The following is a 27,129-nucleotide window of genomic DNA, read 5'->3' as shown; positions in this document are numbered from 1 at the left end:
GCTCATAGAGGTAATAGACTAGTGCTCAGCACTTGCATGTACATAAGTCATATTTAATCATCATGACAACACGATCAGGTAAATTGTCTTCCTATTCCAAAGATGAATAACCAGTCAAAGGTCACTTTAGCAATTGTCAGTGGTTTTCCAATTCAAATACTCCTAAAGACACACGTTTTGAAGTTCACTTTTTTCCTGCTGATTTATTTATCATCTCAGACATGATTAACTTAAACAAAATTGTTTTAAAGTTTGAAAACATTCTGCTGGTTCGTTCTTTTAATATGTTGTAGAGAAAATCTTTTTATTCAAAAGTCTATAGCATGACATTTGCTTTTATTCATTCATTTATTTATTCTTCTTTTATGAGGTGCTTATCTGGGGCAGGCTTCATAGCAAGCCTAAAAGAGTTATAAGGTAAGTTTCTAAAGTTTAGAAGATTACCATGCAGAAAGTGGTAAGTGAAATATACATAACCCAGATGTCAATCAGTTTCTAAAGCCTGAACCAAAGTTAGATTTGTTTAAACTTTATAGTGGAACAGTGCTAGTTTTTTTTGTTTGTTTGTTTGTTTGTTTTCTTACATTTTGTTTTTGTTTTTGTTTTGGCCATAAAGTATTTATAACCCCTCTTTTGTACATAATATCCCATATCTTCTCAAGATTCATCATCTTTTCTCAGTTGTTTTAATGTCAAATGACTGTGTCTCTAGCTTTTATTGTGAGCATACAGCTCAGGTCAGGCCTATCAAAACATCCTCTTCATGTACACATCTTTTTGTCCAGAGATAATAAGCATGCAATTCAATAAAAACCAAAGCACTTCAGTGAAACGTCTCTGGACCTGCTGCAACGGAATGGATAAGCTTCTCTGCTCATACTGTAGGTGAGAAATGCAACACAGCCTATACCCATTTTGCAACGTTGAGAATAGAGCAAGTTCGGAAGAAATGGAAAGAGAGAAATAAGGTTCTGATTTTAGTCGTGTTAAAGTCAGAACTACACATGATTTCTTAATTATCACTTTATGCCAGACTTTGCCACCATCCCTCCTACAATATAATTTTATGTTAACCCTTTTCCTCATCAAACCACTTATCCAAGCTTTACGTAGTGGCCTTTTAAAGGAATGTGAGTCTAAAATTGAGAAGGTATATATTATGGCACCGTATACCATTTGATTTAAAACTGTACAGTAAACCTCATTGTTTTGTGTGTTTGTGTGTTTTTTAATTTTTACATCCTGCATGGCCTACGACCAGGTATTTTCTTCTTCACTAACTCATCTTTCTCCTACCTACATTTTAATGCAGATGAAGTTGTCAGATAATTAAAGGGTGTTGGGTAAAATGTGAATTTAAATAAATAACAGATAAGTTTGCAGTTAAAGCATGTTCAAGTTATTACATGGAACATACTTGTGTGAATAACATTTATTTACTTAAAATTCTAATGAATTGAGAACCCTCTGTTTTTATCTTTTAAGTACCACAACCCTAACAGTGGAGTTATTTGCTGTCTCCACCCAACACTTGCCCTGAGGATCTCACTTACCAAGTATTTGTTTCAACTTTTTCTCTTCTTATATTATTAAAGAAATATGGATTCAAATCTCTCATTTAATTATAGAAGTAGTTATTATAATTTATGCATAGTAATTTAAGGTTTTATTTTTCTCTTCATCCTGGCACAAAAGAGCACATTATAAATCAGTGAAGTAGATGAACTCTACAAGTAAGTTCTCTTTTCTATTTCTCCATCCTTTGAGGCTCCTTTTATGCTGCATTCCCTTTTGTTCACCACACTCTCTCTAAACCTCCTAAATACTGCACACACATTCATTCTTCATTCAGCCAACTTGTCCAGTGTTTTTCCAACTGCTCCCTTTTTGATTATTTAAAAAACAAACAAACAAACAAACTGCAAAACCTAGCAAAGTCACAACGAAAAAAGAAAACTACAGGCCAATATCCCTGAAGAACATAGATGCAAAAATTTTTAACCAAATACTATTAAACTAAATCAAGCTGCACATCAACAAGTTAATTTACCACGATCAAGTAGGCTTCATTCCTGGAAAGCAAGGTTGATTCAACATACACAAATCAATAAATATGATTCACCATATAAACAGATTTAAAGACAGAAAACAAGATGATCATCTCAATATACAAAGAAAAAGCTTTCAATCACATTTATTCATGATAAAAACTCCCTCAATAAACTAGGCATCAAAGGGACATACCTAAAAATAATGAGAGTCGTCTATACAAACCCACAGCCTACTTTATACTGAATGACAGAAGCTAGAAGCATTCCCCTTGAGAACTGGAACAAAACAAGGACATCCACTCTTACTTCTCCTATTCAGCATAGTACTGGAAGTCCCAGCCACAACAATCTGGCAAGAGAAATAAATAAAAGACATTCAAATAGGAAAAATTAAAATTAAAAAAAAAGATCACTCTCTTCACTATCCGAGTCTAGACCTAGAAAATCCTATAGACTCCAGCAAAAGCCTCCTGGAACTGATAAACAACTTCAGTAAAGTGTCAGGACACAAAATCAAGGTACAAAAATCAGTATCATTTCTATACACCAATAACATTCAGGCTGAGAGTGAAATCAAGAATGCAATCCCATTTACAATAGACACACACACACACACACATACACATACACCTAGGAATACAGTTAACGAAGGATGTAAAAATCTCTAAAAGAAGAACCACAGAACACTGCTGAAAGAAATAATAGAAAACACAAACAGATGAAAAAACATTACATGCTCATGGACTGGAAGAATCAATATCATTAACATGACCATGCTACTCAAAGCTATCTATAGATTCAGTACAATTTCTATCAAACTACCAATGTCTTTTTTTTTTCACAGAATTAGAAAAACTATTTTAAAATTCACATGGAACCAATGAAGAGCCTGAATAGCCAAAACAATCCTAAGCAAAAACAAATCCAGAGGCATCATGTTGCCTGACTTCAAATTATACCACATGGCTACAATAACCAAAACAGGATGGTACTGATACAAAAACAAATAGAGCAATGAAACAAGTTAGAGAACATAGAAATAAAGCTGTGCACCTATAGCCATTTGATCTTTGACAGAGTCAGCAAAAATAAACAGTAAGAAAAGGATTCCCTATTCAATAAATTGTGCTGGGAGAGCTGACTAACCATATACAAAACAATGAAATTGTACCCCAACTTTTCACCACATACAAAAATTAACTAAAGAGGGATTAGAGATTTAATCAAATCATAAATATCCTTGAAAGAAACATAGGAAACACCAGTCTAGATATCTGCCTTGGGAAAATTTATGACTAAGTTTTCAAAAGCAATTGCAACAAAAACAAAAATTGACAACTGGGACTCAAATTAAAGAGCTTCTGCACAGCAAAAGAAACTCAACAGAGTAAACGTACAACCTACAGAATGACAGAAAATATATTCCAGCTATGCATCCAACTAATATCCAGAATCTATAAGAAACTTCAGTTCAACAAGCAAAGACATTCCTCTAAAGAAGACGTACAAGCAGCCAACAAACATATAAAAAACAACGCTCAACATCATTAACCATTAGATAAATGCAAGTTAAAGTCTCAACGTGATATCATCACACACGAGTCAGAATGGCTAGTACTAAAAAGGAAAAAAAAAGCAATAGATGCTGACAAGGCTGTGGAGAGGAGGGAATGCTTATACACTGTTGGTGGAAATGTAAATTACTTCAGCCACTGTAAAGAGCATTTTGGAGATTTCTCAAAGAACATAAAACAGATCTACCATTCAACCCAGCAATCCCATTCCTGGAGGAATATCAAAAGATAATATATCAAGCTACCAAATAGACACATGCATTCATATGCTCAACCCTGCTCCATTCACAATAAGAAAGCCATAGAATCAATCTAGGCGCCCATCAATGGTGGACTGGAGAAGAAAATGTGGTACTTATACACCATGAAATACAACACAGCCATAAAAAAAGAATGAAATCACATCCTTTACAGCAATATGGATGCAGCTGGGGGCCATTATCCTAAGTAAATAAATGCAGGGGCAGAAAACCACATACCACATGTTGTCACTTATAAGTGGGAGCTAAACATTGGGTCTTTATGAACATAAACATAGCAACAATAGATACTGAGGACTTCTAGAGGGGATAGGAGGGAGGAAAGGGTTAAAAAATCTAATGGATACTATGCTCAGTACCTCAGTAGCAGGATCAGTCACACCCCAAACCTCAGTATTTTGCAATGCACTCATGTAACAAACCTGCACATGTACCCCCTGTTGAATATAAAACAAAAATTGAAATTATTAAGAAAAAAAAACACCTCTTCTTAGGAACAAGATTTTTTTTACTAATTTCAATCAAAATAGGATTCTACTGTTTTGATACTTGATCTGAAATTTCTCCAGAAATTATTTTTATCTTGCTATATGAATAGTGTTCACTTAAACCTGTGGAAGTCATCTACTATTTTTAATGGGTCCATAAGTTTGAGATTTTTCTTTCTGTCTAGCTTAGATTGAAAATGTTTTAATTATCTTTGCCTATTCTGGGAAAGGAATTTGCCAGTCTCCTTATTTCAACATCTCACTCATAGAAAATCTACTTACTTATACACCTTTTATCACCACTTGTAAATCTAATCCTTCCCAGCAGTTAAAAAAACAAACAATAAGCAAACAAAAATTTCTGATCCATTATATCTCACATATTTCAATTTTTTTAATTCTGCAAGTAAAGTTGTTAGTCCAGAGGTAGATATTTTGCATATTTCATCTTTATACTGATGAGTGCGCTCTATAAGACATTAATGAAGGTTTTCAGAAAATTATTATTGCAATCTCATACACCATGCAATTTAGGGGAAGAATTTCACTTAGATATCATAGCTTTCATGACTCACACTTCTCTAATGCCATTCTTTTGATGTGCTTGTAGCAATACACAAGTTTCTTTCTTAAGAGCTAAACATTACTAGGAGCTAGGCAGGAAAAAGGTATTAAAGATCAATATCTGTCTTAAAGAAAGAGTTTAGAATCTTCAAGTGAGACACCCATTCACAAGTATTTATATGATTATACATTTTAGGTGAATAGATGTGTCTAGAGAATGTTTGACAGTTGGAAAATTTTAAGTAACTCATCGTTTCCTGTAGACCATTTCCCATACATATTTCTTTAATATTTCCCCTCTTAAATCTCAAGGCTGTTTTGTTAAGTTTGTTCTAAGGCTTTTATATTTTGTTCATTTCTGGTGACTTAATAATAAATGTTCACTGAGTGTACAGAAAGTAGTAATCCTCTCCCTGAGACTTTGTGGAGGAAGATTCTTCCTGTCAAAAATAAAGGCAGTTTGTTCTGAAAATAAATTACTATTTTGTCTGCCAACTTTGGGTGGTCTGCTGTTATTAAAGACCAGATTATCAGGATTCATTTTAGATGCTTCAAGAGCTCACAAGTGGATTTCTCTGGGGCTTGTGAATACAAGGAGGAGTTTGTTATGTCTAGGGGACCAGAGCTCTGAATCTGGGAGGTAGCTTTGATTGGCAGGTTTATGTTTTATAATTCTGTGGGAAAAAACAAATCCTAGTTTCAGCATGGTTTCTGTTGTTACATTTGTTTCTTTTATAAAGTATTTTGACACATTAAATATCGATACAATCATTTGATATTTACTTCCATAAAAGCCTTCTAGATCATTCTGATGTAGGCAAAACTATCAAGTTATCTAGCATTTAGAACCTTCTTTCTTTCCCACCTGTGCCGGTTCACCATTATTCCCTGCAGTGGACTGAAAGTTTGTGTTTCCCCAAATTCATATGTTGAAGTGCTAATCCCCAATGTGACAGTATTTTGAGGTGGGTCTTTAAGAAAGTAATTAGGTCAAGATGGTAGACCCTTATGCATGGGATTAGTACTCTTTTTAAAAAAAGATGCAAGAGAGATAATTTTGCCACCATGTGAGGATACAACAAGGTTTTCCTCTGCAAACCAGAAAGAGGGCCCTGCCCAGAAACTGAATTATCTGGCACCTTGATTTTGTACTTCCCAGTCTTCAGAACCGTAGTGAATAAATGTTTGTTGTTTACTTCTACAGTACTTTTTGTTATAACTGCCGAAACTAAGACATCTCCCAATTTTAGAAGCCCATAGATTATTTTAGATTCTCCTTTGACCAAAAACTCCTCTTTGAACAGCATGCTAGGAACATTTAGCTTAATAATACCATAGATATTTATTGAACACCTACTATGTGAGAGTAGTGCCGGGAAATACCTCTTGTATTTGAAAACAACATGGCTTAAAGTACAATATTTTTTGTAACAATTTGCACTTAAATTGCTGCATTTTAGGAACTCACACACCGTTTAAAAAACATGCTTTATGTGCAAGTACTACTATGGTTATTGATTCAGAAATCATATCAATTGTGAGGCAGGGGAGTTTGAAAACCAATCTATGAATGCACCTACGCAGCATTAAGATAAATCCTGCAAGATCAACCCAGGCAAGTCTCAACACTCATATTGAAACCCAAATGAAGAGGTACGAGTTTTTTCTACATTTTGTTTTGCCCATCCATTCTCAGAGAAATGTCTGTACTTTGATCATATTATCGTACCATTCTTCTCTGCACGATTTAAGTTCTTTTTTTTTTTTTTTTTTTTTTTTTTTGAGACGGAGTCTCGCTCTGCCGCCCAGGCTGGAGTGCAGTGGCCGGATCTCAGCTCACTGCAAGCTCCGCCTCCCGGGTTTACGCCATTCTCCTGCCTCAGCCTCCCCAGTAGCTGGGACTACAGGCGCCCGCCACCTCGCCCGGCTAGTTTTTTGTATTTTTTAGTAGAGACGGGGTTTCACCAGTTAGCCAGGATGGTCTCGATCTCCCGACCTCGTGATCCGCCCGTCTCGGCCTCCCAAAGTGCTGGGATTACAGGCTTGAGCCACCGCGCCCGGCCACAATTTAAGTTCTAACCAGATCATCTTTGTATCATTGAGAGATATTGGATAAAGAATAACACACCTTAAATTTCATATGAACCCTTACTAAAATAAAAATTTTACAGAATTTTTTTTTATTTTCCATTTTTTTAACATTTTCAACAAATACAAACTGACTTTATAGCATTTACCATGTATTAGGCACTATTCTATGCCCTCAGTACATAACGTAAAGAAGACAAAGCTCATGCTTTTTGGCACAAACTTTCTAGAGAAGTCAGAAAATGAAGTTTTCAAACATATGTGAATTTGGCAATATAAAAGATACTTTAAGAAAAAGAGATCATGCTGATGATGTTATTTACTAGACACATATTTATTTAGTGTATATTACCCCAGACATGGTTCCATACTAAAAGGGCAAGAATTGCATCTTTGAATCTTTCATGTCTAGTATACATACTTTTACTTACTAGGCATTTAATGAATATCTTAGGAAATAAATTTTATTCAGTTTGAAATAAAAGGAAAAAAAAACTTATTTTGCTTTTTTGGTTGAGAGATTACTTCTTCCAACAAACACCGAGTAGTTTCCATTCATTTATTAAGTCATTCATTTAGTAAATATTAATCACTTAATATTCAGAGAAAAAGAAGTGGTAAACTATTTCAAGTGCTACTGAGAGAGTTGAAGATTGAAATATATCTATTTTATGAAACACTTTAGAGGCTAATGGTAATCATTACAGAAAGGAAATAACTTGTCTTGCGGAGATTGGAACCACATTGGAATAACATGTTTTGAGGACCAATGAGATATCATTACACATCTATCAGATTGGAAAAAAAATGTAAAGAAAAGAAAATCAAATATTGATGAAGATATAGACACACTGGAATTTTCCTGCACTGATATCAGGAGTATAAATTAGAACGATTAATGAGAAATTGTATACTATCTAATCTGGTTAATGCTATGAATGTTTTTAAGTTCAAACATTCTACCTCAGAATAAAAATTGCAGAAAACTCTTAAACATGTACACAAGGAGACATACAAACAAATTTATTGAAGAAATTTTAGTATAAAGATATTAAGAAAAATACATCTTAAAACATGCTATTGACTATAAAAGGCAAGATGCAGAGTTTTATTTTATATAAAGTTTTAAAAATACACAAAATTGATGCATATATAGTAAAAGCTTAAAAAGATTAATAAATGTAGTAATATTAAGAGAGGGAAGAAAGTGGATATCTGAGAGGAGAACCTAAGGAACAAAAGATTTTACTATCTGCAATGTTTTATTTCAAAAGAAAGAATGAAAAAAGAAGGACAGAAAGAAGGAAGGCAGGAAGGAAAGAGGGAAGGGCAGGGGAGAGGAGGGAGGCGAGGGGAGGAGGGAAGGGAGGAAGGGAAAGAAAGAAAGAGAGAAAGAAAGAAGAAAGAAAGAAAGAAAGAAAGAAAGAAAGAAAGAAAGAAAGAAAGAAAGAAAGAAAGAAAGAAAGAAAGAAAGAAAGAAAGAAAGAAAGAAAGAAAGAGAGAGAAAAGGAAAGAAAAAAAGAAAGGAAGAAAGAAAGAGAAAGGAAGGAAGGAAGAAAGAGAGAGAAAGACAAGAAAGAAAAACAAGAAAAGGACGAGACAGGAAAGGAGCAGGAAAGAGGAAGAGAGAAATGGAGGAAGAAAGAAAAAATAAAAAATGTTGAGCCGGTAAAAATAGATATTTACGTACCTGAAGTTCTGTTTATTTTTAATATATAATCCTACTATGCTCTACTTTTATTGTATATTTGAAAATAATTCATTATGAAAGAAAGATTAGGGTAAAATGACGTATGTGTAGACAGTTCCTTTCAGCTTCCTTGAAGAGATTGGTCTGGTGACAGAAAAGATGGTAGCATTAGAAGAGGAAGACTTTTGTGTTGAATGGGGAGAATAAATGCTTTGTAGTGAGAAATCAGCACCTGAGAAAATACCCCTTCCCCAATTATGAGATACACAGAGTTTGGGGGTGGGGTGGGGACAAAAAGCAGTCCCCAGCAGGGGAAACAGCCATGTTATGGGATGGCTGTTACAGGTAAAGCAAAAATATAGAACAAATATTCCAAGAAAAGACTGTCAATATGGAGTGAGTCACACGCAAGTGAATACAATTTCTCTTTTGAGGATGCATCCATTGAAAGCACTCAAGTCAGAGGTGTTCACAAAACACAACATTTTTCCAGGACGAACTTTGAGAAAATAGTTGAGAGGCTAGGATGCAAAGCAAGGCAAAACAAAGCAAAACAGCAAAAGACACAGAGAGTCAGAAATGCTTTCTTTTCTTATATAATCTTGAATATTAAAATTAATGTATAGAATATGAGTGTTCTTGGACAATTAATAGACAACCACAGACAGTAGGATCAGCCCCCTGCAGCACATCTTTTATCACTGTTAAAAGGCCATTGGAAGCAAGCTGTACCATTTTTGTCTTTGTTTCTCCTATCTTGAAAGGAAAACACACCAGGTAAAGCATATGCTGAAACAACCTCCATGAACGTGAAATACGTGTTAATTTTTTACATGACTACAAGTTGAGCATAAACAATACATGTACAGATATTACGCAAAATGAAATGGCTGATTGTATCATTAAAAGTAGCCTGTTTTGATTAAACATTTTTGACAGCCTATGATATTCTCCTATGATATTTATTTTCCTAAGCTTAATTTATCTTTATGAAAGTCTGCTCTCAAAATATTCATTAGCAGATAACAATGGAAATTTATAGGGCCACTGGCCTACAAGAAAAACCATATTATTTCATAACCTGCCTCATACTGGAATCATTCCACAACTTAAGTGGGAATTATAATAACAACAGTGGCTACAATTCATTGAGGACTATTCTAAGTGCATTTCGGAAGAAATGAAGGAGGTGAGCACATTCCCAAGATGGCGTAGCTGTTGTGACTCAGAGTAGGAATTAGAACCTATGTCTTTCGGATGCTCAGCTCAAACTTGCTATTGTGCTATTGTATATCCTGTTTTAGTCTGTGATGCAAGAGCAGCAGCCAGGAGCGGTGGCTCAAACCTGTAATCCCAGCACTTTGGGAGGCCGAGACGGGTGGATCACGAGGTCAGGAGATTGAGACCATCCTGTCTAACACAGTGAAACCCCGTCTCTACTAAAAAAAAAAAAATACAAAAAACTAGCCGGGTGAGGTGGTGGGCGCCGGTCGTCCCAGCTACTCGGGAGGCTGAGGCAGGAGAATCACTTGAACCCGGGAGGCGGAGCTTGCAGTGAGCTGAGATCCGGCCACTGCACTCCAGCCTGGGCGACAGAGTGAGACTCCGTCTCAAAAAAAAAAAAAAAAAAAAAAAGAGCATCAAAGACAAGCTACCCCATGTTCTATTTAATTAGGTGACACTTAGAAAGTATTTTCACTGATCATTGGAGCAATTAGAGGGGAAATTATAGACACTGCTAGAAAACTGCTGATGGAAATGTGTGATGTCTCAGTGAGAAAAATATGGCAATATAACATAACCTTAAATGGAAATTATCTTCCTGTCTCAGCTTTCTTCTTTACAATTGGTTTTGATATTGTTTTATAGGGAGACTTTCTCTGCAAATCTGATAACAATCATTGGTCAAAAGTAACACAATTCTGAGCGAATCCCTGATAAAAGAATGATAATAGTCCCAATAATATGGGCATTTGTCAGGAGCATCATCCATAAAGACAATCCCCAAATGAACATAGTTAAGTCTTAGTTTTCTTGGACAATTAAAAACAGTAATAACAAAAACTTGGGGACAATGGATTTTCTTTCCCATTGTCTCTCTGAATATTAATCACCATTAAAGGTGACTCTTCTTTTCAAAATATATACTTTGATAATGGATGCATAATCATATCACTAAAAGAAATCTGACTGCACACATACTTAGCTTCCCCTCAAAAAGAGTACAAGGTTTTCCTCAGGGCTTGATTTCTTCATTAAAATTGTGTATTATATAATTTAAGCTATGCTGTTTATTGAGATCCTGGAAAGTAAAGTTGGTATGGAGAAGGTCTACAACGTAAATAAGAAAACGACAGAAAGTCTTGAAAACTCTGTACAGATCCATAACTTACACACAAACTACTCAGAATGCTCAAATAATAAAAATAATAACTCATTCAGCAGTCAAAAAAATTATAGGTGGCCGGGCGCGGTGGCTCAAGCCTGTAATCCCAGCACTTTGGGAGGCCGAGACGGGCGGATCACGAGGTCAGGAGATCGAGACCATCCTGGCGAACACGGTGAAACCCCGTCTCTACTAAAAAAATACAAAAAACTAGCCGGGCGAGGTGGCGGGCGCCTGTAGTCCCAGCTACTGGGGAGGCTGAGGCAGGAGAATGGCGTAAACCCGGGAGGCGGAGCTTGCAGTGAGCTGAGATCCGGCCACTGCGCTCCAGCCCCGGCGACAGAGCGAGACTCCGTCTCAAAAAAATAAATAAATAAATAAATAAATAAAAAATTTTAGGTATACCCGGATATTTTACTAATTGAAACCTGGAAAAAGAAGGCAATTTTGTTCAAAGTAACAATGGCTGCAAAAATAAGATCAAGAGTTTGAGCTACTAATAATAAATCTCTCCTAAGTGGATTCCAGATGTTAGTCATTGTAACTAAGTCATGGCCAAAGGCAATCAATCTCGTAAAATGAGTGAGTAGTGAACAGTTCTTTAGACCTGAAAATAGACACACGATCTACCCTTTGTAACAGCAGCAGCCGTCCACGTAGTAGTCATAGTGCTGGTAATAATAATGATAATACTGGCATTCACCCACAAAGCGATGCTTTTAAGCAGAAAGCAAATGTGCCAGGTCCAAAAATATTATCTTTAATAACTATAATCTTCTGGGATTAGACAGGAATACTCAAAATATGTGACTCTACAACCTGGGGATTTACTACCGATTATGTTTTTTAATCTTCTGTGGCCCATTTTCTTTGGAGTACTCTATCTTTGCCTACAATTTAGGCCCCAGTGTGTTGTAAATGGTGTAAAGGGAAAGCTGTGTTTGATTAGGAAAAAACAGAAACCATTCCTCTTATGATTTGTTAGCATTAATTTTCATTGCTTACTTGGAAGAATGTCTCAGGTTTTAGTTTAATTATGTCTATTTTATGAGATACTACAATAAGAGGACATGTTTTCTGCCTATATATATCTATATGAGCTAACTTTCTTATAAAATGTATTCTGAGATAATATTCTGATCTTGAACTAATATCTTGGTCCATAAATGGGCTCAATGACATGAAAATAAAGGGAAAAAGAGTGAGAAAAATATTACAAAAATTGTGTGTAAATAAAACTAGTGTTTTGTGATGAACTTTGTAATTGTTTAGCTATTATACAGTTCTATTTTTTGTCCAGTGATTAAGTTTCAAAACATTACTTTCCTTAAATTATAAAAGAGTTAACCAATCAACTGTATGTTTAATCTTGTTGCTAGTGTATCATCTCGACCAAGTTCACTTGCTGGTGGTGGGTGCTCAGAGTGTATCTGATGTCATTAACATCTTCAACCCCTATCACCATGACCACTACTGAAGTCTCTGCTTTCTGAATTACTTATTTCGAGATCTCAGATGTTTTTGCCTATAATAAACTCATGAATTTAATTAGCTTTTGTTTTAATATGTAGGTAATTTATGTTATCTTTTTTTAGCTTCAATATTAAACAATACTGTAATCACAGGAAATATTTATATTGAAGCTACCATATGACTATTGCATAGGAAAATTATACACTACATTGTGTATGATACAGTATATACACAGTATACATATTCAGTATATACAGTATATATACACAGTATATAGAAATTATACAGTATATATATATTTTATATTTCCTGCCTTGCGTAGGAAAATTATACAGTATGTTTGAGGGTTATTGAAAATCTGACCTACAGATACGTGCCAATGACTTTGAGTGTATACCACTCAGACTCTGTTAATAGATGGTGGAAAAAAAAAAGTTGGCTGGGCGAGGTAGTTCACGCCTGTAATCTCAGCACTTTGGGAGGCTGAAGCAGGTGGATCACGAGGTCAGGAGTTCAAGACCAGCTTAGCCAAGACTGTGAATTCCTGTCTCTACTGAAATTACAAAAAATTAGCCAGGCGTGGGAGCAGGTGCCTGTAATACTTGGGAGGCAGAGGCAGAGAATTCCTTGAAGCCAGGAGGAAGAGGTTGCAGTGAGCTGAGATCTCGCCACTGCACTCCAGTCTGGGTGACAGAGCTAGACTCCATCTCAAAAAAAAAAAAAAAAAGTCAATGAAATAAAGATTAATGTCACAACTCAGATTTAGTGAGAAATCTTACCTACCTGACGAATGTGAAGACTTGTGCTTAAGGTGGAAAAACAATATTTTCCAGCCAAAGAAACAATGGACATTCAAATAGTAGAATTTGTGCAGAACAATTTATAGGCATAAGAATTGGAGGTTGGGATGATTTATTTAAACCATAAAGAAAGAGTGTCTTCTGGATACATGTGTTTGATGAAAATGTATCCTTACCATCTCGAAGAGGAGTCATTGAGTTTCTTTGCCTGAGCCACAGTCACTTCTGAATTTTAGAATTCATAGGCATTTTAAGAATTCATCACTGATATAAAAATGTATTTGGACTGGATCCTAAGAACCAAAAAGATGTTTCTACTAGCAAATTAAACCATTGTTTCTACAAAGAACCACAGAACAACTAAATGATAACATTATGATTATTGAAAAACATGTTTATTTTAATGAGGTGAAACGGTACATGTACTAGAGTCAGATTGGCTTGAAACTTAATTTTACCCTAGCCTTCTCAAAGGTAAGGGAATAAGTAGCATACTTTTATTTAAACAGAGTTAAACTGATCAATAATGCTGAAATTGTGACTCATATTAGAACACATTGAAAAGTAACACTTATAACACTATTACAGAGTAATACTTTTACAGAAACATATTAATTCAACTTAACTATCAATAGCAATTTATGTAACTGTTGAATATCACAATTTACTAAATTTCATTTTATAAAGAGCAGAAGAAGCTATTTCTTATTGAAGTTTTCATTTAAATGGCATTTATTTCTTATGACATTACAGGAAACTGAATTGCTTTTTGAAACAATATTAACCAAAAATGCATAAATCATTTAATAATCATTTATTGTTCATTAATATTAAATAATCAACTGACTTTTAGATGACTCAACAAGTAAGTGTAAACATAAAATTCATAAGTGGTTGCCATGGGAAATGTTTGCCTTATTTGTGTAATGTTATAAATGCTAAGGAGGACATGATGGGTGTATGTTTGGCGTTATTATGTTAGTTATGCAGTAAAACCTGACACTATGTCAAAAGAATAGTCTGATGTATTAGTGGTTCAGTATAAGACACAGCCAAAACCCTAGGATTTTCCCTAGAGATATGTGATGTATGTAAAGCAGATGTAAATGCACAATAATTGTTATTAGATGCACAAATGCTCATTAGGAGATAATCAATTACCACAGTTAGGGTTTTACAGCCATTTGCATATTAGACCAGCAGTGGCATAAAGGTTACAAATGAAAGGCACACACTACGTTAAAGTGTGTGTATCTCCCTAAACTTGATTGTTCCTAACTGGATGTTCTCTAGGATTGTATTCAAGCATATTTTACATAACTCACACAATATGTTGTGCTACTTCTTAGTGATAGGAACATTGATGTTGTAGATTTCAAGGACAGTAATACTTTCATCTAGTAATCAATCTAAAGAGTTTTAATCAATCCTCTAGTAATTAATCTAAAGAGTTGTAATCACTTTCCTCTAGTAATCAATCTAAAGAGTTTTAATATATTTAATCAATGTATTCTGCAGTTAGAACCTGACATGTTAGGATTAAGATAAAGTTCACCCTTTAATTGTTGTGTTTTATAATCATATCTGCTTCTGTATATATTTTATTAGCAACACATAATTTATTTTGCTGTTCTGGAACAAGAGAAAACATTTATTCCACAGCCTTTGACTATATGTTTCACTTATCACATATATAATTCTCCCTCTGAAAAAGTTTTCACAGATGACATAGACAGCATAATTAAATAGGTCCAAATATAAAAGAAAAAAATGATAGCAGGTTAACCATTATCTTGTAGTTTATTTTAATCTAAAGCTGTTCAACTTGAAGAAAAAAAGTGAGTATTTTTGAGGATAAAAGCGATTTTACTGGGGTCAAAATAACGTGCTGTAAGCCACTTTTAAAAGGAAATCATGCAATCTCATAGTTTAACAAATTGGAATGTTTAGCTTATTCATTACTATTCATTTTTTAAAATAGTTTGTCAACTTTAAAAATTGTCGAAAATATAAGCCACACTAATTAACAGAAACATCACTTTTAGAGACGTAAAAAATAATAGACGTACAGCCTGCATTAACAATGGCACAAAATGCTTAAGCCTTAAGACTCTAGTGTTATAGCCAGACAGAATTTTTTTTACAAAGTTTTGCAGACAGATGTTCATGTTGATAAAATAGAAAATCGCTTTTAATTCACACCCACTGTGGAAATCATCACAATGTTTACTCAAACAAAAGCAAATCTTCTTTTATATCTTTTACATCCTTCATATAGAATACATTTCTTAAATCTGTTTAAAAATTGGAAGTTTGACCATCAACTTCAAGACAATAGGCTGAACATGCATAATTAACTTTCCTTGCTTCCAACAGAAATCACAGTAAATATATGTTAAAGAGTATATATCTAGTGTAATGTTCAGAAGGAAAGCAGAAACCACTAGCAGAAAAATGACAGAGTTTCAGCAATGATTAACTGAGCAGTGGAAATAACAGCCCAGAAAATTCTGAGAAAATTTCTCCACTGTCCAAAACAGTCCTGTTTGTTAGGCTCCAAACTCATGTTAGCAAGTGTGGAATGTGTGTGTGTGTGTGTGTGTGTGTGTGTGTCTGTCTGCCTGTGTGTCTGTGTGTATGCATGTGTGTGTTTGGGTCTGTGTGAAAGACCATAATAAACAAATAGAATAATTAGCCACATAAACCAAAGGTAACTGAACAACTGGAGGATATTTATTTTAAATCTAATGAATATCCTATGAGAGACTGAAGATGATAGTTTTCTTCCACTAAAATCAGTACCATGCTGTGATGAAAGAGAATAAAATAAAATGAGAGTAGGTTCTTAGGAATTAAAATATACATTTGTTTAAAAAAGAAACAAAATCCATTTTATGTAAAGATTAAAGAAGATAAGCTTTAGAAAATAGCTCAAATTATATTTTACCAATAAAAAGAATTTCCTCTTTCAAGTATGATAGAATAAGAGAGGCAGATTTACATTTATGCTGTAAACAAATGAAACGTTGAACAAAATATATGAAGTAATTCTTTTCAGACATTGGATTAGAGGTGTTACAGGACTGTGACTCCTGAAATAAGGATGTAAAATCAGGTGAGTCACAGGATCACTCTAACTATCAATGTGCAGATACATTTCAGATGGGGGTCTTGCTGAGTTTTAAAGACAATGATCAGACCTCAGGAAGCCACGCAGAAATCTGTATAGGGTTCATCTTGAGTTTTGCTCAATACTAAAACCTTCTTATATAAAGCAAAAAGCCATGATGTTGACCTAAGAAATGCCAGAATGCTAAGACTTCAATGATTCTCAGTTTATGCGGGTAATAAGGCATTTAAGTTCTGACCACGTGTAGAGTCTTCATTGGTCACTCAGATAATTTAGTAGAGACCCTAGAAGGGCCAAACCCTACTGTGGCTTGCCTATCCCTAGGGTGAATATACAAGACCTGGCTACCAACACTTAAACTCATGCCTCGGAAGAACAAATCAAACCACAAGTTACTTCACATATTACCAGAAAAATAATAGCACTATTTTATTTAAAAGGAGACAGAAAAATTTAACATACAATAGCATAAAATCCACAATGTCCAAATTCAATAAAACAAGGGAAAAATCAATCAATCAAAATAGTTTTGGAAATGATAAAGTAATGGAATAAGAATGCAAAGTGTTAAAACAACTGTTATTATAATCAGATATTTAAAAGAAAGATGAACATATAAGAAGAGAAATGAAATAGTTAACAAAAAACCTTCTAGAGATGTAAAATGCATTATCATTTAAAACTTAACTGGATGGAATTAGCAGATGATTAAGAATTGCAGAAGCTGAGAAAACTGGAAGACATAGCAGCAAAAAGTAGCCAAAGGAAAGCATAAGGGAAATAAAAAGATTAAAAAACAAACAAAAAACCCAAACAATCAATAGGTAGTTGTGAGCCAATATAAAGCAGGTTAACATATACCCACTATAATTTGTGTATAATTGTATATACACACACATATATATACTTGATGTATTTTGTGTATATATACACATATATATCTGTATATGCACATGTATAGTACATATATTTGTATATATATTTTGTACAATACATATTTATACATTTATGTATTTTGAAGTTTGTGTACTTTAAATATATAGTGAAATTTATTTATCTTGAAATTTGATGGAAACATTAGACCTACACACCTAAGAAACTCAAAGTAGCCCAAGTAGACAAAAACGAATGAGCAAACTAAAAAAACAAAAACCAAGGCAGTTTCAAATTAATTTCTTAAGAGCAAATAAAATTTAGTAAAAATAAAATGAAATCTTCAAAAGTCTCAACCCAAAAGAAGGCAGGAAAAAAGAACAAAATAATAAGTTAATAGATAATAATAGCAAAATTATAGATTTAAAAGCAAACATATTCATAATTGCATTAGATTCAAATAATCTAACCATTTTACTTAAATGGCAAATATTTTTAAACTGAATAAAAACCCAAACCCAAATTACATGCTATCCCTACAGAACTCGATTAAATATGAAACATGAAGACTAAAAGAAGACGAAGAGTATGCAATGCATACACTGAAAAGAAGGCTGAAGTTACTAAATTATCATTAGAAAAAGTAGAATTTAAAAGAATGAATATTATCAGGAGTTTTAAGGGACATTTCATAAAAATAAAACGGTAAATTCGTCAAGCAAACAGACATAACCCTCACAGTGTATGTCTCTAGTAACAGGGTTTCAGAAAACCTGTAGCAAAAACTGAAAAACTGCAACTAGAAATAGATGCATCCACTAATTATATTTGAAGACTTTCACACTTCTCTTTTATTATTTAATAGAACAAGTTGGCCCGAAAAAAAAATTAACAACTAGCTAAACAATTTACAATTATTGACACATTCTTACACAAGTAAAGTTCACATTATTTTGAAGGGCACATGAAATATTCACCAAAACAGAACATATGCTGGGTTTTTGTATTAGAGTTCTTCAGAGAAATAGAAGTAACAGGTTCTCTCTGTGTGTGTATGTATCTCTCTCTGTGTGTGTATATGTGTATTTGTGTGTAGAGAGAGAAAGAGAGGGAGAGAGACATTTATTTTAAGAAATTGACTCATACAATATTGTGGAGGCTAGCAAGTCCAAAACCTGCAGAACAGGTTGACAGGCTGGGTACTGAGGGAAGAGTTACTCCTGCAGCTCCAGTAGTATAAAAGCAGGCATCTGGCGGAATTTCTTTTTCTTCAGGAGAGGCCAGTTTATTTTCTTTTGCTCGAAGGCCTTCAGCTAATTGGATGGGTCTCGTTCACTTTATGGACGGTAATCTGCTTTACTCAAAGTCTACTGATTTAAATGTTAATCACATCTAGAAAAAAAAAAAATACCTTCACAGAAACATAAAGAATAATGTTTGACCAACTATCTGGATATTATGGTCTAGCCACATTGACAGATAAAATTAGGCATCACAGCCATAAAACAAGTTAAATACATCAAAAATGATGGATATCTTACAGAGTACATTAGTGTACTCTCTAAGCAGAATAGACTTAAATTATAAAGATAAATAATCTGAAAAACACAAAATATTTAGAAATCAAACAACACATTTCTTAATAACTCATGGCTCAAAAAAAGCAAAAAGAAAATTAGAAATTGTTTTGAAGTGAATAAATTTAATATATATGATGTAAAAATTTCTGTGGTACAGTTAAAACAGTGATTAGAAGAAAATGTATAGCACTAAATATTTTTTAAAATTTCTTGAAAAATTGTCTAATTGTACATCTAAAGAAAATAGACAAAGCTGAGCAAATAAATAATATAAGTAGAAAGAAAAGAATCATAAATATTATAGTGTAAATCAATGGAATAGGAAATGAACTACAGAAAAAAATCAGTGAAGTTAAAGATTTGTTTCAATAAGTAAATAACAGTACACCTCTAGCCATATGGGTTAAAAAAGAATACAAATTACCAATATTAGGCATGAAAAGAAGACACCATGATGGATCTCTAAGATATTAAAGGGCTATAGAGGACTATTATGAGCAACTGTATGCTAATAAAGTTAGATGAAATTTTCATATTTTATGACAGCCATAAATTACCAAAAGTAACTCAAAAAGAAATGAAGAATTTGAATAGAGTTATATAAAATGAAAAATGTGAATGTTTAATTTCGACATTCCCACAAAGATTTTAGGCACAGATGACTTCACTCATTAATTCTTTCAGATTTATGGAAAAAATAATACTAATCCTACACAGTATCTTTTTAAATATAGAACAGGAGAGGTTTATCAACCTATTAATGAGTTTGAAATTACCCTGATGCTAAAGCATGCTGCCTATCTCAGGAGTATATTTACAGGAAGCCAAATATTGTTGCTATTTTAGAGCTTAGAAAGTAATTAGATCAAAATAACCTCAATAAATAGTATACTTAAAAACCTGTGAAAAGATATGTGATTCTCTAATTAAATAAATTAAAATAAAAAACCTGGAACATAAAAATCTAAAAAACAATTTTAAAAAGGTAGTATTAGAAAGTAACGTTAAAAAAAAAAAAAGACTTGCATCCTCTGAAGCCACAGCCTGAGCTCTAGGTTGGCCCTTTTTAGCCATGGCTGGAGTAGCTGGGATGCAGGGCAACAAGTCCCTAGGCTGCACACAGCATAGGGACCCTGGGCCTGGCCCACAAAACCATTTTTTCCTAGGCCCCCAGGCCTGTGATGGGAGGGGCTGCCGTGAAGACCTCTGATATTTTCCCCAATGTTTTGGGGATTAACATTCAACTCCTTGTTACTTATGCAAATTTCTGCAGCTGGTGGCTTGAATTTCTCCTTAGAAAATGGTTTTTTTTTCTTTTCTATGACATTATCAGGCTGCAAATTTCCCAAACTTTTATGCTCTGTTTCCCTTATAAAACTGAATACGTTTAACAGCACCCAAGTCACATCTTGAACGCTTTGCTGCTTAGGAATTCCTTTCACCAGATACTCTAAATCATCTTTCTCAAGTTCAAAATTTTACACATCTCTAGGACAGGGCAACGTGCAGCCAGTCTCTTTGCTAAAACATAACAAGAGTCACTTTTGCTTCAGTTCCCAACAATTTCCTCATCTCCATCTGAGACCACCGCAGCCTGGACTTAATGTCCATAATGCTATCAGGTTTTTGGTCAAAGCCACAACAAGTCTCTAGGAAGTTCCAGACTTTCCCACATTTTCCTGTCTTCTTCTGAGCCCTCCAAACTGTTCCACCCTCTGGCTGTTACCCAGTTCTAAAGTCACTTCCACATTTTCAGGTATTTTTCCAGCAACGACCCACTGTACTGGTAGCAATTTACTGCATTAGCCTGTTTTTATGCTGCTGATAAATACACATCAGAGACTGGGAAGAAAAAGAGGTTTTATTGGACTTACAGTTCCACATGACTGGGAGGCCTCAGAATTATAGTGGGAGGTGAAAGGCACTTCTTACATGATGGCAGCAAGAGAAATATGAGAAAGATACAAAAGCAGAAATCCCTGATAAAACCATCAGATCTGCTGAGACTGATTCACTATGAGGACAGTATGGGGGAAACCACCATACTGTTCCCTCCAGCTTTCTCCTCCTGCAACATGTGGGAATTATGAGAGTATAATTCGAGATGACAGTTGGGTGGTGACACAGCCAAACCATATCATGCCAGATACCCTAAATCATCTCTCTCAAGTTCAAAGTTCCACAGATCTCTAGGACAGAATAAAAAGGCCACCAATCTTTTTACTAAATTATGGCAAGGATCACCTTTGCTCCAGTTCCCAGTAAGTTTCTCATCTCCATCTGAGACTTCCTCAGCCTGGAGTTCATTGTCCATATCACTATTAGAATTTTGTTCAGAAATATTCAACAAGTGTCTAGAAAGTTCCAACTTTGCCACATCTTGTCTTCTTTAAGCCCTCCAAACTCTTGCAATCCCTGCCCATTACTCAGTTCCAAAGTCTCTTCCACTTATTCAGGTTACCTATAGATCAGCACCCCATTCCTGGTACCAATTTTCTGTGTTAGTTCACTTTCACACTACTATAAAAATACTACCTGAGACTGGGTAATTTATAGATAGGAGTTTAATTGACTTACAGTTCTATGTGGTTGGGGAGGCCACAGAAAACTTATAACATGGCAGAAGGCAAAGGAGAAGCAAGGCACGTTGTACATGGTGGCAGGAGAGAGAGAGTGAGAAAGTAGTACCACACTTTAAAACCATCAGCTCTAGTTTTATAGTGACAACATACTCACTATCACAAGAACAGCAAGGAAGAAACAGCTCCCATGATCCAATCACCTCCCACCAGGTCCCTCCCTTGACATGTGCAGATTTCAATTTGAGATGAAATTTGAGTTGGGACACAGAGCCAAACCATATAATATGTGTGTATATATACATATATATATATAATATATATTTATATGCAGTTTATAAAAATAGTGAGGTATTTTTAATTCTCATAAACCAATTTTTGTCCCCTTGGGGGAAATATTATCTCTATTGAAAGGCATGATTTATAATATGAGATGATTTTGAGTAATTTTAGCCTTTCCATAACTATAATACATTCCAGTTAAAACTAGTCATTAAATAGTTTTTATATAACTTACCTTTGTTTCTTGGTGAGGCCCACTGAGTCTTAAATATGAAATGTGTATGAAAACAAAAACATAAACATGACTATAGCATTGTAGTGCTGACTTTTTCTTCTTACCTAGATAAGAGTCAAGAGAGACTTTTGTACAATTTGCTTTTTGAAATTCAGTGTCTGATAATCTTGTAATCATAGAAAAAAAATAAGTGAGCTTAAAATGACTGAAATTGAGAAATTTTGGCAACTGATAACAAGGTCTTCAACATAAGTAATAGCCATCAAAATCAGTTGGGACCAAGGGCCATGGCCCCCTACAACAGAGTCATCTGGACTGATTATTAAATGTAAAGATGCTTGGAACTCTTTGCAGACCTAGTATATCAGCCTTCTTTCAAAGCTGAATCTAGAAGTCTAAATTAAAGCAACAACAATACAGTTTCTCCAGGAAACTATATTTACTCTAATCTTATGTACAAATGCTGAAATTAGTGTAAAAAATTGCCAGCCATGTCTGACTTAGAATTTACTAATTATCTAAGGAGGAATAAAAGGAAATTTCTATAAAACATTAAGATGTAGTATCTATAATCTGTGTAGAGTATTTTGCTGAAATTCATGTTGAGAAAAGCTGCTTGACATGCCATGGTGTGTTAGGTTCTACTTGCATTGTTGGAGGCCAAGGCAGGGGGATTGCTTGGCACGGGAGTTTGAGAACAACCTACGCAACATAGTGAGAACCCATCTCTACAAAAAAGAAATTAAAAATTAGCCTGGTATGGTGGTGCATGCCTGTAGTCTCAGTTACTCAGCAGGTTAAGGTAAGAGGATTGCTTGAGCCCAGAAGGTGGAGGTTGCAATGAGCTTAGATCATGCCAAAGTACTTCAGTCTGGGCAACAGAGCAAGACCCTGTTTAAAAAAAAAAAGACAGAAATACATGAGATTGTGTAATTTAAAATGCAAAGAGGTTTTAATTGGCTCATGGTTCTGCAGCCTCTACTAAAGCATGATGCTGGCATCTGTGCACCTTCTGGGGAGGCCTCAGGAAACTTACAATCATGGTGGAAGGCAAAAGGGTAGAAGGCACAATCACCTGGCCAGAGCAGGAGCAAGAGAGCAAAAAGGGAGATGCCACTAACTTTTAAATGACCATATCCCATGAGAATTCACTCACTATTGTGAGAACAGCACCAAAAGGATGGTACTAAGCCATTCATGAGAAACCACCCAAAGGACACAATCACCTTCCACCAGCTCCCAACTCCTACATTGGAGATTACAATTCAACACGAGATTTGGCAGGGGATACATATGCAAACAATACTACACTGCATGTGTTCACCAGGCTACTCCATCCACACTGAAGCCCAGCAGGTAGACCAAGCCTTAAAGATTAGTCAGGCTTACTTACTCACGCCTATACACACTACATATAGCATAAGTTTAATTATTCACTCAACCTTCATGCATTGAAAATCTGTTGTAGTATATAATATATGATATTATATTAGTATATTATATATACTAATAGTTATCTTGATGTTCTATTACAAAATTATATTACAACAGTATAACAAATAGTAAAGAGATAAGATCACTCTTGAAATATATGGTACACTGTTATTCATGAAATAGCTAGAGGAATTCGTTTTTTTCTTCTCAAGAAGCAATACCTAAAGATTAATTTAAAAACAGTAGTTAAGTAGTTGGTTCAAGGTTGATTAAGAACATGGCTATCTTTGGTTTCCTTTTTAGCCTCAATGGAGTAGAATAACTAAAATCATAGATAGCTATTAAATGGCACGTAAAAATATTCCTGAGAAGAACAGAAGCCAAAGATAGGGAACATTCTCTGGAAAAAGAAAGAAATAGAACAAAATACATTAAAAAAATGGTCCTTCCCTGCAATTGAGAAATTAGACTAAATGCTTCCTCTTTATAAGCACTGTTGGCATGACTCCACCTAACACTAGTTATTTTCCTATATTTTACCAAAAAGTAAATGCCTTAGGAAGGAAAGAATTGAGAACATTTAGGAATCGTTAAAATTTTGCTGGTGTACAAGTCTAATGGTTCAATGGAACTATTAAATATTTGGGTTCATATTTTTCTTATGATCATGTGATTCCAATATAAATTACATAGTTGAAAAGGCTGATAGCTCTGGCACACAAACATTTACCCCCAGTGCTATGACTTTACAGGTGTTATGATGTGATGCTATAACTTTTTATCATGTTTATACTTTTTAAATTTTGTATGTTTATAAAAAACAGTTTAATCCAACATCTTTTGACAATTTTGCTTGTTATTCACTAACGTGAATGAAATTTCAGGCATTATGAACTTTTACCTTCCCCAGGGGTTGTCTGGGGCTTGGACAGCTGAGCCTCTCTTTTTTTGAGGGACCAGGAATATATTAAATCATGTATTTGATTTAAAGCTCTGAGGTTTAAAATAAAGTGTGAGACTCTTAGTGCTAGGGAGCTTCTCAGCATGAGCAACATTTAGTAATAATAGAATGGATGAACCACAACGGGTCCGAAGCTTAGCATAAGTAAGTATGCAAGACCTTGTATGCTTATTCTAACTTCTTTATTTTGGAAATGAACCAAGAACACCCTCCGCTGGGAGATTACCAGTATTCAGTAACTCAGTAGTGGTGAGAAAAATTATGAGAATCTGATTGCCATGTAGCCTTCTTAGCTGTTAGCCCCAGTTGCCATCACCATGCAGTTTCAAGAGTGTTTTCAGTTCACAGCAACTTCGGTTTCCAGTTTGTTCATGATTCTCAAAATGATTCAAGAGACTTCTTTGTAAGTGTACTCTCCATTAATATGATGTATCTTAAACTACTTTTCTTTTTACTGTGCCTGCCTTCTCAGTAGGAGCTATTCTGTCAGACATCCAACAAAAATCATATTTTAATCACATTTATAATGTCTTCCTGTAGTTGGGGAATAGCAGACATTGAACTGACTGACTTAAAGGTGAAAGAGAAAATTAGGCTTTGCCTCCCTTAAAGCAGGAGTACATTCCTACCATAATGACATTTTCAGATTGCTCTGCACTTATAAATAACACCAGTTCACATCAGGTATATGCACTAAGCAGTCCTTCTCCAAGTGATGAAACAAATTCTTCTCCACACAACATTCAATAATCCAGTATCCAATTCTTTTATTTCTATTTGTGACCTATAACTCAAATGTGCCACAGTCTGTAAGTAAAATAATTAAAATGAAATAAAATTGAGGTTAAATTAGTCCCTTTGCAAAGGATCCATTTTGGCAGTATAAATAACGTGTAACAGATTTGTGTTAGATGCACAAAATAGGCAGAAATTTAAGAAAAGATAACTTATTTTGTATATTAGCTTAAGTTAAACTAAAAAATAGAGGAGAGAATGACAGTAAGAAAGTGTGTGTGTATGTGTGTGAAAGTGAAAGAGAGAGAGAGAGAAGGAAGAGATAAGAGAGAATAAGTTACCTAAGAGCATTGGCTCTGTGAAGTTTAGTGGATAAAATATTTGAACTAAGTAAGAGAAAACTTTTAAAAAATTAGCACTTTTTTTGGAAGAAAACCCATAATCCTAGACACTGAGCCATCACTGAAATTGCTCCATTTTGATATTCTGTGAAAGAGAATTAGTGATTTCAAAAGACTGAGGCTTCCCTGTGTGTTACAAAAAGAAAAGGGTGGAGAAGGAAAATCAGATCAAAGGAAAAGGATAAGAAGTTCAGTAATCAAAGAACCTTAGGAAATTAGGAAGCCCAGAAAATATTCAAACTCGAATGTACATGGCACAGAGAGCAAACAACATTTACAGTTTCATTTGTTAATGCTATGTAACTCATGTATCTACTATTGGTTACATGAAGAGATATATCTTATTTTAGAAAAAAATGAGATTAAGCATTAATTATCATCAGAACTTCAGTTTAACAGAGAAATTTTCTTCTTTTTCTTTTCTAGACTGTTCTAATAAGCTCTTAGTTTCCATCTGGAAGTCAAAAACAGCCTTTACAATTATACAATCATACATGTTATTCTGGGCTGCTATGACAGAATACCATAGATTAACAATAGATCAGTGACTTAAACAATATAAAATTGTTTCTCACAATTCTAGAGGCTGGGAAGTCCAAAATCAAGGCAAGGAAGATTCAGTGTCTGGTGAGGGCCCACATCAGAGTTTGCAGATGGCTATCTTCACCTTGTATTCCCATTTTGTCTAGAAAGTTATCATCTCACTCATGTTTCTTTTCATAAGAAACATAAACTAATTCTTGAGGGCTCTGTCCCTATGACCTAATTACCTATCAAAGTCCCCATTTCCTAATACATCACAATGGGAGTTATTATTTCAACACAGGAATTTTGTGGGGACACAAATATTCAATCCTTAGCACACGATTTTTAATAGTTATAATTCTTATAATTCAGGCAATACTTTATAACAGAATTTTAGCTTTAGAGGCAGAAATGGTATCGTGTTTTACTGCTGACATGTAGATAGGTTAGAATTTTTAAATTAATGACTAATTTGTGAAGACTTTATAGTAACTAATTATTCCCCCTGTATATATATAAAATCTGCAAGCAGCTTGGGACTAGTAATCATGTTTTACAATTTTTCATTGTTGTTTCCATGACAACCCACATAGTGCAAGATAAAAAGTGGAGATTTATGAAACATATTGTATTCTATATTAGAATAAAGATCTAGTATTATAACAAATAAAGAATAAAACTTTAATATGCATTTCTTACTGAATTATTTCCCAAAAATATGCTTCTGATCTTAAAAAATGATTAAACTTACACATCCAACCAAGATGGAGTAACAGGGAACAAATTTACCTCTTTGCCTGAAATAAAAAACTAAAAAACGATACAGAAGAAATTATGAAACAATCATTTTTATACATGTGAAAATAGCTGGTGCAAAATAATAATTCCCAAGAGAAGGGAATTAAGTTATGTGGAATATTTATCCTAGGCTAATGGCTAGAAAGTGTTTTCAATTCACAGTACAGAGAGGGGAAACACACCACACACACACACACACACACACACACACACACACACACA

General features: G+C 34.4%; 1 long non-coding RNA gene across 2 annotated transcripts in view; it reads right to left on the bottom strand.

Annotated features, from left to right (window-relative positions):
- LOC139364220 (uncharacterized) overlaps nt 1-26,354 on the bottom strand; it is a 48,896-nt gene extending 22,542 nt beyond the window's left edge. For both annotated transcript variants that reach the window (XR_011625669.1, XR_011625670.1), the window contains exon 1: nt 26,160-26,354. This is a non-coding gene — a long non-coding RNA (uncharacterized lncRNA). The remainder of the gene's footprint in view (nt 1-26,159) is intronic.
- Nucleotides 26,355-27,129: the final 775 nt, after the last annotated feature.

This window comes from Macaca nemestrina, chromosome 7 (genome assembly GCF_043159975.1).
Source record: "Macaca nemestrina isolate mMacNem1 chromosome 7, mMacNem.hap1, whole genome shotgun sequence".
Lineage (NCBI taxonomy): Eukaryota > Metazoa > Chordata > Mammalia > Primates > Cercopithecidae > Macaca > Macaca nemestrina.
The sequence above is the reverse complement of the archived record's forward strand: the minus strand, read 5'-3'. Positions and strand labels throughout refer to the sequence as shown.